Raw genomic sequence first — 16,846 nt, 5'->3', positions numbered from 1 at the left:
GTACCTTACTTGCAGCGATGGTGTCTGTTAATTTCTGGATTGCAGTCTCATGCACCAGCTGATTGTTCGCCATAATGGTGGCTTGACTTTTTAAGCCGTTCTAAAGAGCCTCCCAGTCCACTTTTGCTTCCCTTTGCTGTGCCTCCCATACCAATTGGAGGTGTTGTTGGCCTTCTGCCAACTGTTTGATCATATCCTCCAGCGTAGGTTTCTCCCCCATCCTGTGCACCTCGTTGTACCGCCTGGGCTAATCCATGATCCCACTTCTGACACCACTGTGGTTGGGGGTCGGCAGTACTGAGGGTCGGAGACGTACGTAGGGTGTAAAAGTAAGGGTTTATTAAATAGTGAATATCTAGCAGTGAATGATGATGGTCCGCTCGGTTAATTTCCTCTTCTTCTTCTCTTGTCTCTCTCCTGCGTTCCCAAGGTCTTCTGATGGTGGCAGTTCCTGGGACCTCAGAAGGGGACCGGAAACACAAAATACAGCAGGAAACAAAGGTAAGTCTTTTGGTATTTCTGGGGTTGTTTATGTGCAGTCATGCAGGGGGGGGGTGGGATTTGTGGAAGAAAGGGGTAGGTGTGGTTAAAGATAGCCCAGTAGTGAGGTTGTGCAGGGCAGGGAAAAAACTAGTGATAAATATTTCCTTGCTAGTGCTGGCCCATAGAGTTTTCTTTCTGTATGTATTTTCCCCTCTGGGTCTGCTTTCAGACATGCCCTTTTTCCTCCCACCCCTCCTTTCCTTCTCCTCCTCCCCCTCGCATTTTAGATCTCATACAGTTTTTACCCTGTCCTTGTAACAAGGACCGTACCTTAGTAAGCCACGACCCTCCGGTGTCGCGGCGGCAAGTGCTTGTCTCGGGGGTTCGACTTCCCCCTCCTTCGCGTCTCTCCAGGGCTTGCCGGTCTTCCCTCTCTGTTCACGGCGTCTCTCTTGCGTCTTCCTTCTTCGGCGTCTTGAAGGAGGATTCCTCTCCCCCTCTTCCCGAGTCCGTCATCCCTTTCAACGCAGGGCTCCGGAAATCGGCCTCGCGCGCGTCAGGCGGCGTCCCCATGTTGCCATGGGAACGCGTGAGTCCTTCCGGTGCGGCGTGCGCGAGGTGCCAGGCCGCGGCAGCTGTAGGCGTGGTCGAGGAGACCCGTCTACAGTGCCGTATTCCCCCAGCATCCGGAGGAGAGTTGGGACTGTGCTCTCAGAGCTGGTGATAAAAAGCAAAATGTCATCTGCATTTAGCAAGATTCTTTCATCTGCTTCGTCCACTTCTGAAATGCAGAAGCTGGTTATCTCCTGGTGGTGTCTAATGGCACATGCCCGGGGTTCTATTGCTAGGGCAAAGAGGAGGGGGGACAGCCATGTCTCATGCCTCTGCCTATCGGGAACATGGTCGAAGTTGTTCCGTTCACTCTGACTGCAGTCATGGGGTTTTTGTAAAGTAGAGCTATCCACTTCAAAAGACATGGGCCAAACCCAGTTTGACGAGTACCTGTTCAAGAAAGGGCCAATGGACCATTTCAAATGCCTTTTCAGTGTCCAAGGAAAGGAAATGATGGGGGGGTGGGTCGATAACAAGTGACATAGTCTGAGATTAAGGTGTGTCAACCTGCAGGGTATGAAGACTATCTGGTCCCAGTGAATCAGTGGGGAGATCACCTGTATGAGTCTGGCAGTTAGGGCAAGCGCCAATATCTTGGTCTGCACATTAATCAATGATATTGGGCGGTATGAGCTGCATTTGTCTTTGGGTTTGCAATCTTTAGAGATAACCACTATGGTTGCTTTTCGGAGGTCTGGGAGAAGTTCCCCATTTGCCAAAGTTTGTGTGTAAAAGCCAAAAAGGTGAGGGCCCAGTAGGTTAGCATAGCGCTTAAAAAATTGGCTGGGAGCCAGTTGGGCCCTCGGGTTTTCCTGGGGTGTTGTTTAGCTATTGCTGCAGTTATTTTGTTGAGGGTCAGCTCCTCCTCTATGAGTTCCTGAGCTGCCTCATCTAAGATGGGTGTGGGAATGTCATCCAAGTAGTGTGCAATGGCCGCGGTATTGCAGAGCTTTTGGGCCCTGTGGAGTTCTTTATAGTATCATGCAAATTATCTCGCAATGAGGGTATCGTCAGTGAAAGTATCTCCCTCTGGTCCCTGTAGAGATGCCATCCATAATGCCTTCCTCTTCCGCTTATTCAGCCAGGCCAGTAGTTTCCCAGCTTTGTCCCCCACCTCATACAAGTGGTGTAGGGTTGCTAGCATCTGTTTCTTGGCCTTCTATTGGGCCAGGTCTCTATATTCAGTTTGGAATACCACAATGCAGTGGAGAAGCAGCTGATCTCGCTCTGTACCAGGGGTGCCCTCTAGTTCTAAGATGATCGTTCCCAGTTTTTCAATTTCTGTTGTCTCTGCCTTCTTCTTATAAGCTACCCTGTTTTGCGCCCTGTCTCGGAGCACTGTTTTGAAGGCCTCCCATAGGATCACCTTGGACTCTACCGTATCTTGGTTTTCTTGCTTGAAAGTAGGGCTGTATGTCAGATCCAAGGCCTTTGCCTACACTTTGATCTTGCAGTTCTCAAGTGGGGAGTCTCCATACAGAGGTTTTCCAGACCTGAGTGTGCCCTAATTTGAGCAAAAGAAGGGAGTGGTTGGATAAACCCCTGGCCAGAAATTCGGCCTCTCTCACAGTTCACATCGCCCCTCTTGGCAAAAAGATGTAGTCTAACCTTGAATAGGCTTGGTGGGCTCCGGAGTAGTAGGAGTATTTACCAACACCTGGGTGTGCTTCTCTCCAGAGATCCATCAGCCCCCGGCCTGTGGCAAACTGCACCAGGTCCATTGCGTGTGGCTACCCTTCATGTGTTCCCAATCTATCTAGAGTGGGATTCATCATGTTGTTAAAGTCCCCACCTATTATATGAACTTTGGCAGTGGATTCTAACAGTGTATCTGCTACTCCTGTCAGTGTAGGGGCTTGCAATTAAGGAGGGGCATATATGAAAATTAGCGTCATATCAGTGTGGCTCTTGCACCCTTGAACCCAGGCATATCGGCCTCCCGCATCCGTCCATATGCAGGAGAGTTGAAATGGAATGTGTTTTCTAATCAATATAGCCACCCCCCTTGTGCCTGGGAGAATCCTGCATGTGCTAAGGTAATGTATATGCCGTGGCCCAAGAATCTGTAGTGAGATCCTATCATATGCATTTCCTGAGGAAAACAATATCAGGGTGAGCGCGCTTAAGGTATTAGATCACTAGCCCTTGCTTGATCTTATTACCTAGACCATTCACGTTCCAGGGGGGTTCTTCTGCTGTAGCCCTTGAGTCCATGACGGGGCCAGTGATGTACAACTGTTGATGTATCCCCACATGTCAACCTTGTGATTCGGCTTTAACCTTGCATAAACATGAACTAGCAAACTGGTATTCAAGAACAAAACTAGCCCCAACTGGTATTCCAATCCCATCACCCCACCACCCCATGGAACTTCCTGTGCAACAGTGCATTGTAGGTGACTGTGTCATGGTAGGGAAAGTGTACGAGAGGTCTATAGCCCACCCCCCCTACAAACAAGTTTAAACTTCAACAATAATGATTAACAAACTGTCCACCTCAAAGCAGACGGAGGGGAAGGGAAGAGAAGGGGGGAAGGATGAAAGAGGAAAAGAAGGGAGAGAAAAAGAGGCAGATGGCGTGGCAGCGAGTGTGGAGAGGGGGAAAGACTAAGGTGTAGACTGAACTAAGTACTTATTCCCTGATTCCCCCTCCGTCCGGTGTCTGTGGTCCACATCAGCTGTTAGTCTCAGGGTTCATCAGGGGTTCTTATATCTTTAGTGCTGGGGGTGAGGGTTTCATCTGGCGCAGTACTTTCCAGCCATAAGAGCTCCTGGAGTAGAGGGTGGGATATGTCAGAGTCTGTAGAATGATTGTCGTCCACCCGATCTGGACTATTTCTTCTCTATTTTAGGCTCGGTCGACATTTCAGAACAGTGGGCCAGAGGGGGATTTGTCGTCAGTGGTGCAATATGGTGGGATGTCCATCTGGTACCCATACCCACCCCTCTGCCCCCGCTTTCAGAGAGTGGAGCGGGGGTTCGCAGACCAGTCTCCCCTCGTGGCTTGGAGCCAGCCTGCGAAGAGGTCCCATATAGGTGCCTCATGGGTGGGGGAGGTGTTCATCTAGCCACCCCATGCCTCTTCCAGTGTTAAAAAGAAATGCGTTTTACCCTCAAAGATGACCTTCAATTTGGCTTGAAACAATAGCATGTAATCCATGTGAAGGGCTCTCAATTTGGTCTTGACTGAGTCAAAGGTTGGGCGCTGGGCCTGAACTTCACGTGAATAGTCTGATTTTGACGTTTTCATGATGTACCTCCCCTTTGCGGCGTATCTCTTTAAGGATTAGGTCCTTGTCCGTAAAGTTGAGAATGCGTGCTATCAGGGGTCACAGGGCAGCGCCAGACATGGGCCTACCCAGCAATGCTCTGTGTGCCCGTTTGATTATGAAGCATGTGGAGAATTGTATCTCCGAGAGAGTGGTCTGCAGCCACTTCGCCAGGAAGGTCCTCGCATCTGATACCTCGGCACCCTCTGGGAATCCCACAAAATGGAGATTGTTCCTCCTGGCACGATTTTCTGCATCTTTCACCCTCCAATGTAGATCTTTGGTCAGCATCTGGAGTTTTGAGACCTCTTGGCGTAGGCCAACAGTAGAGTCCTCCACCTATGTTATCCTTGTTTCGGCTGTGTTTGACCGTCTCTGAGACCCTGCGGAAGTCGTAGCAAAGCAGGGACACCTCTGATTGCACCTCCCCGATTCCACCTTCAAGTGCCTCTCTGGAGGCCTCTATAGCCTGTAGTAATGCCGTGTTATGCAGCATGCTGGAGCCCAAGGGTTCTGACGAGGCGTTGGAGATGGTTGCATGTTTGTCTATTTTGCCCTGTTTAGGGTGTTTAATCTCTCTGTTCTTGGCCTTAGTTGGGTTGAATTATAGGCCGCAGGAGGAAGAGCTTCTGTTCTGTGCCACTCCCAGGTGTCGCCGCCTTTAAGGGGACTTGTTGCGGGGGGACGCATGTTGTAGTGCTGTTCTGCGGGGTTCTCCGGTGCTAGAGTTCCCACGCCGTAACCACATCTCAGCCCACCTGAGGGATCTACACTGGCTCCCCATCAACAAGAGGATCACCTTCAAGCTCCTCACCCACGCTCACAAAACGCTCCACAACACTGGCCCTGCTTACCTCAATGAGCGTCTCACCTTCTACGCTCCCAACCGCCAACTCTGATCGTTCTCTTACCTCGCCGCCAAGACCTGGAACTCCCTCCCCGTCCACCTGCGACAGACCCAGGACCTGCTGACCTTCAGGAAATGCCTCAAGACCTGGCTATTCGAGCAGTAGCTCCTCCCCGTCCTCCCCTTCAGCGCCTTGAGACCCTAGCGGGTGAGTAGCACGCTCTACAAATATCTGATTGATTGATTGATTGAGTGTTCGAGGCAGGGCTGAGGGGGGTTCGAATCACCAGGGCAGGGCATGTCCCTCCAGTACCCCCATCGCTTGGTACCGGGGTTGCCGTCCGCTCGCTGCTCCCCCCACCATCAGCAGCCACCCAGGAGAGCACCTGAGAAGGGCCTCCTGCAACAAAGGGGGGCAAAACGAGGCGAGAGGGGGAGCCTGGGCCCTGCTCAGGCCTGATGACCGGACGGCCACAGCCCAAGCAAGGCCCACCTCCAGCAACAGCCCTCCAGCCGCAGGCCTCCGTCGTTCAGGGACACAGCAGCACGGGGATCTCCAGTCTGCCTCTTCCCCACATGCCCCAGCAAGCAGTCAGTGGGGGTTGAGGTGGAGAGCCCCTACCTCACAGGTCCGGCTTTTCTCCTCCTCAGATCACAGGGGTGCCCTTACCCACCTGCAGGCCATCAGTTGCTGCGGGCCCCCGCTAATCGTTGGCTCCACCCCGCAGGGCCCTGGAGGCCAGTTTGTCTCCCAGCTCCTCAGCACGCCATACACCAGTTCACCGCCAGCTCACCATCCCTTCGGGGCAGGTTCATCACCAGGAGGGCGGCCTCAGCAGATTCATGCGCCCTCTCTCCTCGCTCCATATCAGGTGGCCCTCGTGTGTGATCCCCTTCGGACCCGTCTTCTGCTACACAACGTCAGGGGCTTTTTTTCTGCAGCAGCTGATATGGGCAGGGCAAACTGGTCAGCTTTTCCGTGCCTCCCTGTCTCGCAGGTTACGACCGACACAAAGTTGGTTCAAGGGAGTGCTGATGTGGACAGATTAAGTAGGATTAACGGGGGAATCTCGGCAGAGCTCAATTAGAGAGCATCCGCCATGTTCGCCGTTGAAGCCACGCCCCCCCCAGACCGCTCACTTTCAATATATAGGCCCTCATTACAACCCTGGCGGTCGGTGATAAAGCGGCGGTAATACAGCCAACAGGGCGGCGAAAAAAAAAATGGGATTACGACCACAGCGGAAACCGCCAACATAGACAGCCACTTTAACACTCCGACCGCCATGGCGGTACAAACAAACAGCACGGCGGCAACCGCCAACAGACAGGCGGAAGACAATGTACCACCCGCCCTATCACAAGATGCCAATCACCACCTTTTCCGGGGTGAAACCAACGCAAACAAAAAGACGGCTGAGTACAGTACACAGAAGGGGAAATCACTCACCTCTCCACACCCCATGAGGAACCAGGACGCCATGGAGCCAGAACTTCACATCCTGCCGCCGATGGTCTTCCTGCTCCTCTATCAGGAGCTCCAGAGACGGCAGTGACGACAACGGTGAGTACTGCACCTACAACACAGGGGGGAGGGAAAAGAGAGTGACACACACATGCAACACGCAACACCCCCACCGTCACCCACAACACCATACACACAAATACATGCTGCAACATTACACATACACCCCACACCCCCCTCTTGAATAACGCAAGGACAAAGGGCATTGACTTGAACGATTGTAATCAATAAAAATCCAGTATTCAAAACTCTAAATACAGTATATACAATTATGTACACCAACTACACAAGTCAGGATAGTGCAACAATCATTGTCCGTGGACCACTGGGCCAAAAATGCATGAGTGAGGCTCACACCAGATACCTGACTCCAAACGGAGAGAACACTGGAGTGGCATCAGATTGAAAATAAACAGGCACCTCAGAGGGAGCGGTAGGGGGGCACCTCAGCCTGATGAATGCACAACGCCACTGCTCCACGAGGGGGCTCCATGCCCATTGATGTATCCTGGGGAGTGCAAAGCCACAGTCTCTCAAGTCTTTTGCAGTGGGTGGGTTGCCCACTGCTTTATCCTGGGGAGTGCAAAGCCACAGTCTCTCAAGTGTCTCAAGTGGGTGGATTGCCCACTGCTTTATCCTGTGGGGTGCAAAGCCACAGTCTCTCAAGTCTTTTCAGTGGGTGGGTTGCCCACTGCTTTATACTGGGGTGTGCAAAGCCACAGTCTCTCAAGTGTCTCAATTGGGTGGGCTACCCACTGCTTTATCCTGGGGAGTGCAAAGCCACAGTCTCTCAAGTCTTTTCAGTGGGTGGGTTGCCCACTGCTTTATCCTGGGGAGTGCAAAGCCACAGTATCACAAGTGGATGCCTTTCTCCACTGGTTCTGGAGTGGATTTTTGTGCCCAGAGTGCTTTATCCTGCCAAGACAGAGGTAGTGGATGAGTTTCTTCACTGGTTCTGGAGGGGGCTTTGTGCCCAGAGTGCTTCTTCCTGCCAAGGACAGAGGTAGTGGATGTGTTTCTCCACTGGTTTTGGAGGGGGCTTTGTTCCCAGAGTGCTTCATCCTGCCAAGGACAGAGGTAGTGGATGTGTTTCTCCACTGGTTCTGGAGGGGGCTTTGTGCCCAGAGTGCTTCATCCTGCCAAGGACAGAGGTAGTGGATGCGTATCTCCACTGGTTCTGGAGGGGGCTTGGTGCCCAGAGTGCTTCATCCTGCCAACGACAGAGGTAGTGGATGTATCTCTCCACTGGTTCTGGAGGGGGCTTGGTGCCCAGAGTGCCTCATCAGACGAATGACCACTGGGGATGGCAGCCATGTCTGCGGTGGTGCCACTGGCTCAGGATGTCACGGGCCGCTGGAGGTGCTTGTGGCGGTGTCAGTCGCGGCGGTGCTGGCTGCGGGCTCTGTGGCAGCAGCGGGCTCTGTGGCAGCGGTGCTAGCTGCGGGCTCTGTGGCAGCGGTGCTGGTGGCAGGCTCAATGACAGTGGTGCTGGCGGCGGGCTCTGTGGCGGCGGTGCTGGCTGCGGGCTCTGTGGTGGCAGTGCTGGCTGCGGGCTCTGTGGCAGCGGTGCTGGCTGCGGGCTCTGTGGCGGGGGTGCTGGTTGCGGGCTCTGTGGCGGTGCAGGTGGCGGTCTTCTCCGCTGTACAGGTTGGCGTCGACATGGACAGAAGGTGTGACACTGGTCCCTCAGTCGGTGCCACCATGCCCTCTCCTGACCTGCCATTTAGTTTCTGGCCCTTCCCCACCCTGGATGGTGGCTCAGCTGTCTTGCCACTATCGCCTTTTTTTTCCCTGAACCCTTGGTGGCAGGTGTTTTCTGCTTCTCCCTCCGGGATGTGGGCAACTTTTTTAGTTTTGCAGGTGGCAGAATGTCCTTGTCCTCGCTCCATGTCACACTGGCAGCCCTGATGGTTGGCGCACTCTAATAGCCCAAAGTTGCTGGTACCACTGTGCCGGGGGATGTGGTGGCTGAGTTGTTGGGTTGGGACCTGGAAAGCCTGGCCCTAGGGGACGGACTGAGGGGCGGGGAGGGGTAGGGAAGAGATCAATATTAGCCAGGAAAAGTTTTTTAGACACAGTGGGACGGGAAGATGGAGGGGGTTTGGGAGTGGAGGAAGAGGTAGTGGTTGTAGGAGGTGTACATCTGCTGAATTTGGGTGAAGGTGCCTGGGCTGAAGGCTGTTGTGAGGTGGATGGCTGTTGGGTGGGTGTGTGCCTGCGTTTGTGTACTTTGGGAGGAGGGTTCACAGATACACTGGGAGAGGACACAGGGGATGTGTGAATGGTAGTGGTGGTGGTGAGTGCACGTGAGCGGTGTGTGGTGATGGCCGTGCTGGTGATGGAGGTAGTGACTGAAGATGTAGTGCATGCAGGTGTGAGTGGAGATGAGACTGGGAGGGAGGAGGGAGACATGGAGGAGGGGGACACAGTGGAGGCAGTGGATGCTGGTATGTGTGCATGGGTATGGTGCTTGTGTGACTGCCTGTGGGATGTGTGTTGCTTATGTTTGCCTGGGACACTCTTGCGTGTTGAGGTGTATGCATGCTGGTCTGATGGTGTGCTTGGGATAGGCTGAGGTACAGGGGATTGGTTCTGGGTGGAGGAAGTTGGGGGGGGGGGAGGCTGGACACAGGGACAATGGCTGCCATCAGTGCTGAGGCCAGAGCCTGAAATGCTCTCTGTTGGGCTGCCTGGCCAGAATGAATGCCCTCCAGGTATGCATTTGTTTGTTGCAAATGCCTCTCAACACCCTGGATGGCATTCAGAATGGGAGACTGCCCAACAGTGAGGGATCTCAGGAGGTCAATAGCCTCCTCACTGAGGGCAGCAGGGCTGACTAGGGCAGGGCCTGAGGTGCCTGGGGCGAAAGAGATGCCCACCCTCCTGGGTGAGCCGGCACGGGACACACGCTGAGGGGATGCTGGGAGGGTGGTGCTGGTAGGGGGGGGTGGCGGCTATACTGTTGATGCGGGGGGCACAGAGGGGCCCGCCATCGCAAGGGAGCTCCCATCAGAGGAGGAGTCGCTGTCACTGCTGTCACCTCCTGTCCCTGCCGTGGAGCTCCCCTCGCCCTCTGTCCCACTGGTGGCTTCAGACTCAGTTGTTTAGGCCTCCAGGGCCAAATGGGATGCAGCTCCCTCCTGCTCCTGTGCCACTGCTCCTCGGCCTGATGATGCTATTGCACACAAGAACAGAGAGACCACAAAAAGGGGGGGAAAGACAGAAGAAAGACATGTTCAGTGCATGCAACACCACTACCGTTGGCGGACACTACAGACACAGCAGCCCTCTGCACTACACCATGCACTTATAGTTCCTAGATTATTCACAGGGCCATGGGGTACAAGGCCTATGCCCACTTGATGCACACATGGAAGTCACAGGATCCTGACTAGGTGTAGATGGCACTAACCACTAGTGGGGTTGGGGTGCCACTGAGCCTGCCTCACAAGGGACCTTGCCTACCAAGCTCGCCCTGGCCTAGGGGAACCCACTGCCCGCCTCCCCTACCCAGACACCTCGTAATGCGCGCAGAGTCAGATGATTGTGACTGTACTCACCCCCTTTTGGCTGCTGTGATGCCCTCAAGTGCCCATACAACTCCGGATACGCCACCACCAGGATCCGGGACATCAGGGGGGTGATGCGGCGGGCACCCTCCCACGTTGGGAGGCCATCCCAAGCTGGGCCTCCGCCGTCTTCTTGCTCCAGCGGCGAATGTCCTCCCATCTTTTCTGGCAGTGGGTGCTCCGTCTGTGGTTGACCCCCAGGGTCCGGACGTCCTTGGCGATGGCACGCCAAATAGCCGCCTTCTGGTGGGTGCTGACCTAGAGGAATAGTACAGGGGAAAAGAATAATCTTTACCCGTCCGACCATCTTACTCATTGGCCCACGTTCCCACCATTGCCCTGACGCACATACACTCACCGTCCGCTCATGCAGGCCTCAGTCCCCAGTCCTCCCCCCCATGTATCTTCCATCCACACCACTCAAAACAGGCATTGCCCATGCAGCATGCTCACAGTGTACTCACCTCTTTGTCTGGAGGACCATAGAGTAGCGTGTACTGGGGGAGGACCCAATCCACTAACTTCTCCAACTCCTCCTAAGTGAAGGCAGGGCCCCTTTCCAGACACATGAGCCATCGTCGCTTCCAGACCCTTGCAGTGTAGGTCCTCTCCTGTCGAAGGTCAGGTCTCAAGTAAGTGAACAGACAGAAAATGGATGTCACATCCGCAGCGGTGCATACCGTCACCACCAGAGTACATCGTCATTGGCTCCCGGCACCTATAGGGTCCAATGTTAACCAATGCAGGATTGAGCAGCGGTCTTCGACCGCCTACTGCGATGGTGTTGAACGCCAGCGCAGTTACCTCATATCCCCTTGTCCCACCTTACAGGTCAGACAGCTGCCATTTCAGGGTGCCACATGGCATTAATAATAACTGTGTCACACCTATCTAGGCCTTGCATAGACACAGTAACAGGCACATTGCAGATTAATAAATGTGTGCAAATGACATTTTGTAATACCTCATTGTTGGCTTACTCTCTGCTCGCTGTTCTCATCCATAGAGCACGTACGCTGGGGCAGGTGATGCGATGGCGGCATCCTCCGGTGTACACAACGCTGGTGGACCTGTCAATAATGAAAGAGAGACACTTAATAGTCACCTACAGACTTGATGGTGCTACAATACATTAACTGTGTGCCCAGTTGGAACCAGACCTGATATCAGCTATCCACCATCCCACGGGGATCCCCCCTCTAGTGCAGGTCCTGTCAGTACTCCATTTCCTGGCAAGTGGGTCTTTTCAAACAACAACGGCCATTGCATCAGAGATGTCCCAGCCAATGTTCTCTAACGTGTTGTCAAGAGTGTTTTGTCTGCCCTGCTGAAACACATGCACAGCTACATCGTTTTCCCTCAGGTGGAGGATTTGCCTACAGTGAAAGGTGACTTCTATGCCCTGGGACATATCCCCAACATCATAGGTGCCATTGATGGGACACATGTGGCCTTGGTACCCCCCGCAGGAGTGAACAGGTGTACAGAAACCGGAAGAGCTACCATTCGATGAATGTGCAGATGGTGTGTTTGGCCGACCAGTACATCTCCCATGTGAATGCCAAGTTTCCTGGCTCAGCGCATGACGCTTACATTCTGAGGAATAGCAGCATCCCTTATGTGATTGGGCAACTCCAGAGGCACTGTGTATGGCTAATAGGTGAGGACAAGGACCCTATACCCTGTGAATAGTTGTCTGGGTCTGGGGTTGTCCCTACGGGTTAGTGTGTGTCTAACAGTTGTCCCTCAATATTTTCAGGTGACTCTGGTTACCCAAACCTGTCATGGCTACTGACCCCAGTGAGAAATCCCAGGAGAAGGGCAGAGGAATGCTACAATGAGGCACATGGGTGAACTAGGAGGATTATAGAAAGAACCTTCGGCCTCCTGAAGGCCAGGTTCCGGTGCCTCCATATGACAGGTGGTTCTCTCTACTATTCACCAAAGAAGGTGTGCCAGATCATCGTGGCATGCTGTATGCTGCACAACCTGGCTTTACGACGACAGGTGCCTTTTCTGGAGGAGGATGGTCCAGCTGGAGGTCTTGTGGCAGCTGTGGAGCCTGTGGACAGTGAAGAAGAGGAGGCAGAAGAAGAGGATATCGACAACAGAAACAACGTTATCCAGCAATACTTCCAGTGAGACACAGGTAAGACACTGTCTCCCACATCTCATACTATTGTTTGACCTATCATTAGTCTGCCATTTTCACCCAGTGTATGGACCCTGACTTGTCACTTTGCCTTTCCATTTAACAGATGTGGGTCCCACTTTGTGACCTCTGCTATATTTCCTCATGGACTAGAGCTGTGTTACATCGGTATGTTGACATTTAAATTGACATTGCTATATTCCATAGTTATTGCAATTACACATTTGTGAAAGCACAGACTGACTCCAGAATTTTTTGTGATTGAAGTGTGTTTATTTTTGTGCAAATAAGTGGAGGGAGTTGTAAAATGGTCAGGGGTGATCTTGGAGGAATGTCCATGGCAGAGTCCAGTCTATTTGTTTCACAGGTGCATTGTCCAAAGGGGCATAGGAAGTGGAGCAAGTGCAGTTGAAGGATGGACAGGGTGACAAAGTGGGACAGAAGGATGACATTCAGGGGGGGTCTCATTTCCTAGCGGGGGTCTTGTTAATGTTCTCTGTCTTGTTCCTGGATCTCAGAGACCGTTTGCGGGGTGGATCTTTATCTGCAGGGGGTGGGGTGCTGGTGTCGTGGTCCTCTGGCGGTGCCTCCTGTCCACTATCGTCGGCGGAGGTGGAGGGCTGTTCATTGTCCAGGCTAGTGTCAGGGGCCCCTTGTTGTGCCACAGTGTCCCTCCTGGTGTTGACAAGGTCCTGCAGCACCCCTACAATGGTGACCAGGGTGGTGTTGATGGACTTGAGTTCCTCCCTGATCCCCAGATAGTGTTCTTCCTGCAGCCGCTGGGTCTCCTGAAAGTTGGCCAGTACCATTGCCATCATCTCCTGGGAATGATGGTACGCTCCCATGATTTTGGAGAGGGCCTCGTGGAGAGTGGGTTCGCTGGGCCTGTCCTCCCCTGTCATACAGCAGTCCTCCCAGTTCCCCTGTTTTCTTGTTCCTCTGTCCCGTGAACCGTGTGCCCACTGCCACTGCCCCCAGGTCCATGATTTTCTTGGGGTGGTGGGTTTGCCTGGGTTCCCTGTAGTGGTGGACACACTGCTGCTTGACGTGTCCTGGGGACAGAGGGATGGGCCTGCTGGGTGGGTGCTGTGCTGGTGTTTCCTGAGGGGGGAGGCTCTGTGGTGGCTTGTGCCAGTGTCAGGGGAACCAACTGTCCCGAGGTCCCTGATGGGCCGGGCTGGTCATCTTGATCCAGTTGTGCAGAAATGCTGTCATCACTGTGGGCCACTTCTGTGGGGGGACTGGACATGTCTGGAACCTCCTGTCCGGTGATGTTGGGTAGGGGTCCTGCAGGGGTGTAATGGCATGATTATTGCATCTGTGTGTGCCATTGTGTGCAATGGGTGAGTGACCCTGTACTCCAGTGCTTGCATTCTTGTCTAGGTCCTTGAGTGATATTTGGTTTGGGGTCTGTGTGGGTATCTGTTGTGGACATGCTTTGGTGATGGGTGTCCATGCTTTGGTGTTGCATGCAGGGCTTGGTGTTGGGATGTGTGGGTTGTGATAGTGGGACATATGTGAGGTGTTGGAGTGATGGGGGTGAGGGTGGGGGTATGTGATGGCATGCAGGTAGGGTGGGGGATATTATAGTTAAGAGTTGCGTGACCAGAGTCCATTACTCCTGCCACTCCTGCGAGGCCCTCAGGATGCAGTCTTGCCAAGACTTGCTCCTCCCATGTTGTTAGTTGTGGGGGAGGAGGTGGGGGTCCACCGTCAGTCCTCTGTACAGCAATCTGGTGTCCTGAGACCACGGAACGCACCTTCCCCCCGTAGGTCGTTCCATCTCTTCCTGATGTCATCCCGTGTTCTGGGGTGCTGTCCCACTGCGTTGACCCTGTCGACAATTCTGCGCCATAGCTCCATCTTCCTAGCAATGGAGGTGTGCTTCACCTGTGATACGAATAGCTGTGGCTCTACCTAGACAATTTCCTCCACCATGACCCTGAGCTCCTCCTCAGAGAACCTGGGGTGTCGTTGAGGTGCCATGATGTGGTGTGGGTGATGTGTGAGGTGGTGTCGGTTGTGATGTGTGAGGGGATGTGTTTGTGTGTGTTGTCTGAGGCGCGTGGATGTTGTGTGAGTGATGATGTATGCCTGTGGATGCTAGTGTTGTTTCTGGTTGTGTCTCTCTCTGGCCTTCTATCGCAATTCTGGTCGTAAGGGTTTGTGGGTGATGTGGGTGTGTGTTTTATATTGGATTGGGTGTGTGGGAGTCGTGTGTGTATGTGTATCAGGTGTGTGTATTTCAAATTGTCTAATGTGGTTGTGTTTTGTAAATGTGTGTGTATTTTGAGCGCAGCAGTGTGTACCGCCAATGGAATACCGCGGTTGAAAGACTGCCGCGTGGATTTGTGTGTCGTGATAGTGTGGGCCTATTTCTGTTGGCGTGATGGTGGAGGTTTTCTTATCGCCAGTTTATCACTGACCTTTGGTGTGGCAGACTTGTGTGGGTGTCTGGATTATGGCAGATTCCGAGCTGTGGGTCGAAATAGCTGTAGCGGAATTCCGCCGACGCAGCGGTGTGTTGGCGGTCTTCTGCACGGCGGTAAGCAGGATTTACCACCAGGGTTGTAATGAGGGCCATAATGTCTGCAAGTACCTATGATATGTGATTCCTACACATTATAACTATCATTATCAAAAGCAACATTTCTTGTACATTGATTTACACACTTGAATGACTTATTGTGTCTCTGTAAGTTATGTAAAGTCCTCTAACACCCTACTCTTGGATGAGTAGTGCTATAAAATAACTAAATAAAAATAAATTAGATAGTGCCATTTTAATCATTATTAGTGTAATTACTCATACACACAGACAAATCTTACATTCCTATATTGAATGCACATCACTTACATGGGGGGCTGAACAAATTAAAAAACCTGCCTCCAACTCATAGTATATTAAATGATAAATTGTGCATCATTGTTTCCTTCCATTGCATTGGCATCTAGGTATTGGTCTGCAGATGACTCCCATCCAGGATGATACTTGAAAAAAAAAGGGCTGATGGTCCTTTAAAGTAGGCCTTTGTGCGAGGTTGGAAGTGAAAATAAGAAAGCCCCCCACCTTGCTGCCTGCAGGTTGCTGCTTCAAATGGAATACAGACCACATGCAGGCACTGCTGAATTATGTCTTGGTGTCAGAAAATTACATTAAGGTAAATTTAGCATATTTCCCTGGGTCGACTGAATCACAGATCTGTCCCAGAAATAGCTGCTGGAACCAGGATCTGGCACAATTCCCCTACTTTCCACCTTTTAAGCCTGCCAAGATTTTAATGATTTATTGTAATTATGTCAGAGCCATCAAAGGAAGAAACATACAAAAAAGGAAGTGGTTTGCAGTGAAGGAGGATTTTACAGTTTGCATGGGGATCCTGAGCAGCGCAAAAAAAATAATTGCTGGTTATTCAATGTAGCTGTTTCTGCATTAAAGCATGGCAATAACGTTGTTAAAAAATAAATAACACCAGAAAGGGAATTGAACACATTTATTTGTATTTTATTTATTTAGTATTTGTGTAAAGTGCCACTAACCACCCAACGGTGGCCTCATAGAAATCTGACTTTTAGTGGATTGCAGGATAGTGTTTGTAAAATCTGGAAACAGGAATTCTTGCAGCAGAGCAGTAAGTTAAAGAGATAGTTTGACACATAAGCAGGTGGGCAGGGGTGCAATGCAGAGAACACTGGTCAATCTGGAGACTTTGTGGTGCCCTTTGTTAGAAAAATGCAAGAAAAGGGAAAGACAGAAGGCTGTTTTTGTGTACCATCAAAGTCTTTGATGATATGTTAATGTCATCCACATGTCTACATGAAGTAGTCTTTTGACAAAAAAGTAGATTTGGTTTTTGCGGCATCTTCAAAAGACAATGGTGGTCATTATGCTTTTGGTGGTCACCTGACCGCCATGCCGGTGGTGGTGGTCGGTCTGCCGCCAGGCCGGCGGTGAAGACCGCCATATTACGACTGCGGCGGAGAACCGACCCAAGCACAGCCACATCATCGCCAGTACTTCCAGTACGGTACTGGCGACAGCCGTGAGAACGCCGGTGGTCACACTGCCACAAAAACCCTGGCAGTAACACACCAGCTGACAGGAATCTCCATTCTTGTCGCCGACAACCCCCTCACTTTCACTATCACTTCCACAGACATGCACGCACCCTCCCCCCACTTCAACGCACATGCGAACACCCTCCCTCCACTTCCCCGCACATGCATTCACCCCCACTCGCACTCACACATGTGCACCCCCGCAATCATGCACATCCCCACCCCCACCGCATCCATTCACACACTCCCCCTCTCTGCATTCATGCACATACCCAGACACCCCATCCAGTCATGCACCTAGACACCTCCATTCGCACACATACACGCACA

At 52.3% G+C, this 16,846-nt stretch overlaps 1 long non-coding RNA gene across 1 annotated transcript in view; it reads left to right on the top strand.

Annotated features, from left to right (window-relative positions):
- Window positions 1-16,846, top strand: part of LOC138282677 (uncharacterized) — a 113,107-nt gene that overhangs the window by 26,770 nt on the left and 69,491 nt on the right. The window contains exon 3 of the long non-coding RNA XR_011200984.1: window positions 431-501. This is a non-coding gene — a long non-coding RNA (uncharacterized lncRNA). The remainder of the gene's footprint in view (window positions 1-430; window positions 502-16,846) is intronic.

This window comes from Pleurodeles waltl, chromosome 2_2, assembly GCF_031143425.1.
Source record: "Pleurodeles waltl isolate 20211129_DDA chromosome 2_2, aPleWal1.hap1.20221129, whole genome shotgun sequence".
Taxonomy (NCBI): Eukaryota; Metazoa; Chordata; class Amphibia; order Caudata; family Salamandridae; genus Pleurodeles; species Pleurodeles waltl.
The sequence above is the reverse complement of the archived record's forward strand: the minus strand, read 5'-3'. Positions and strand labels throughout refer to the sequence as shown.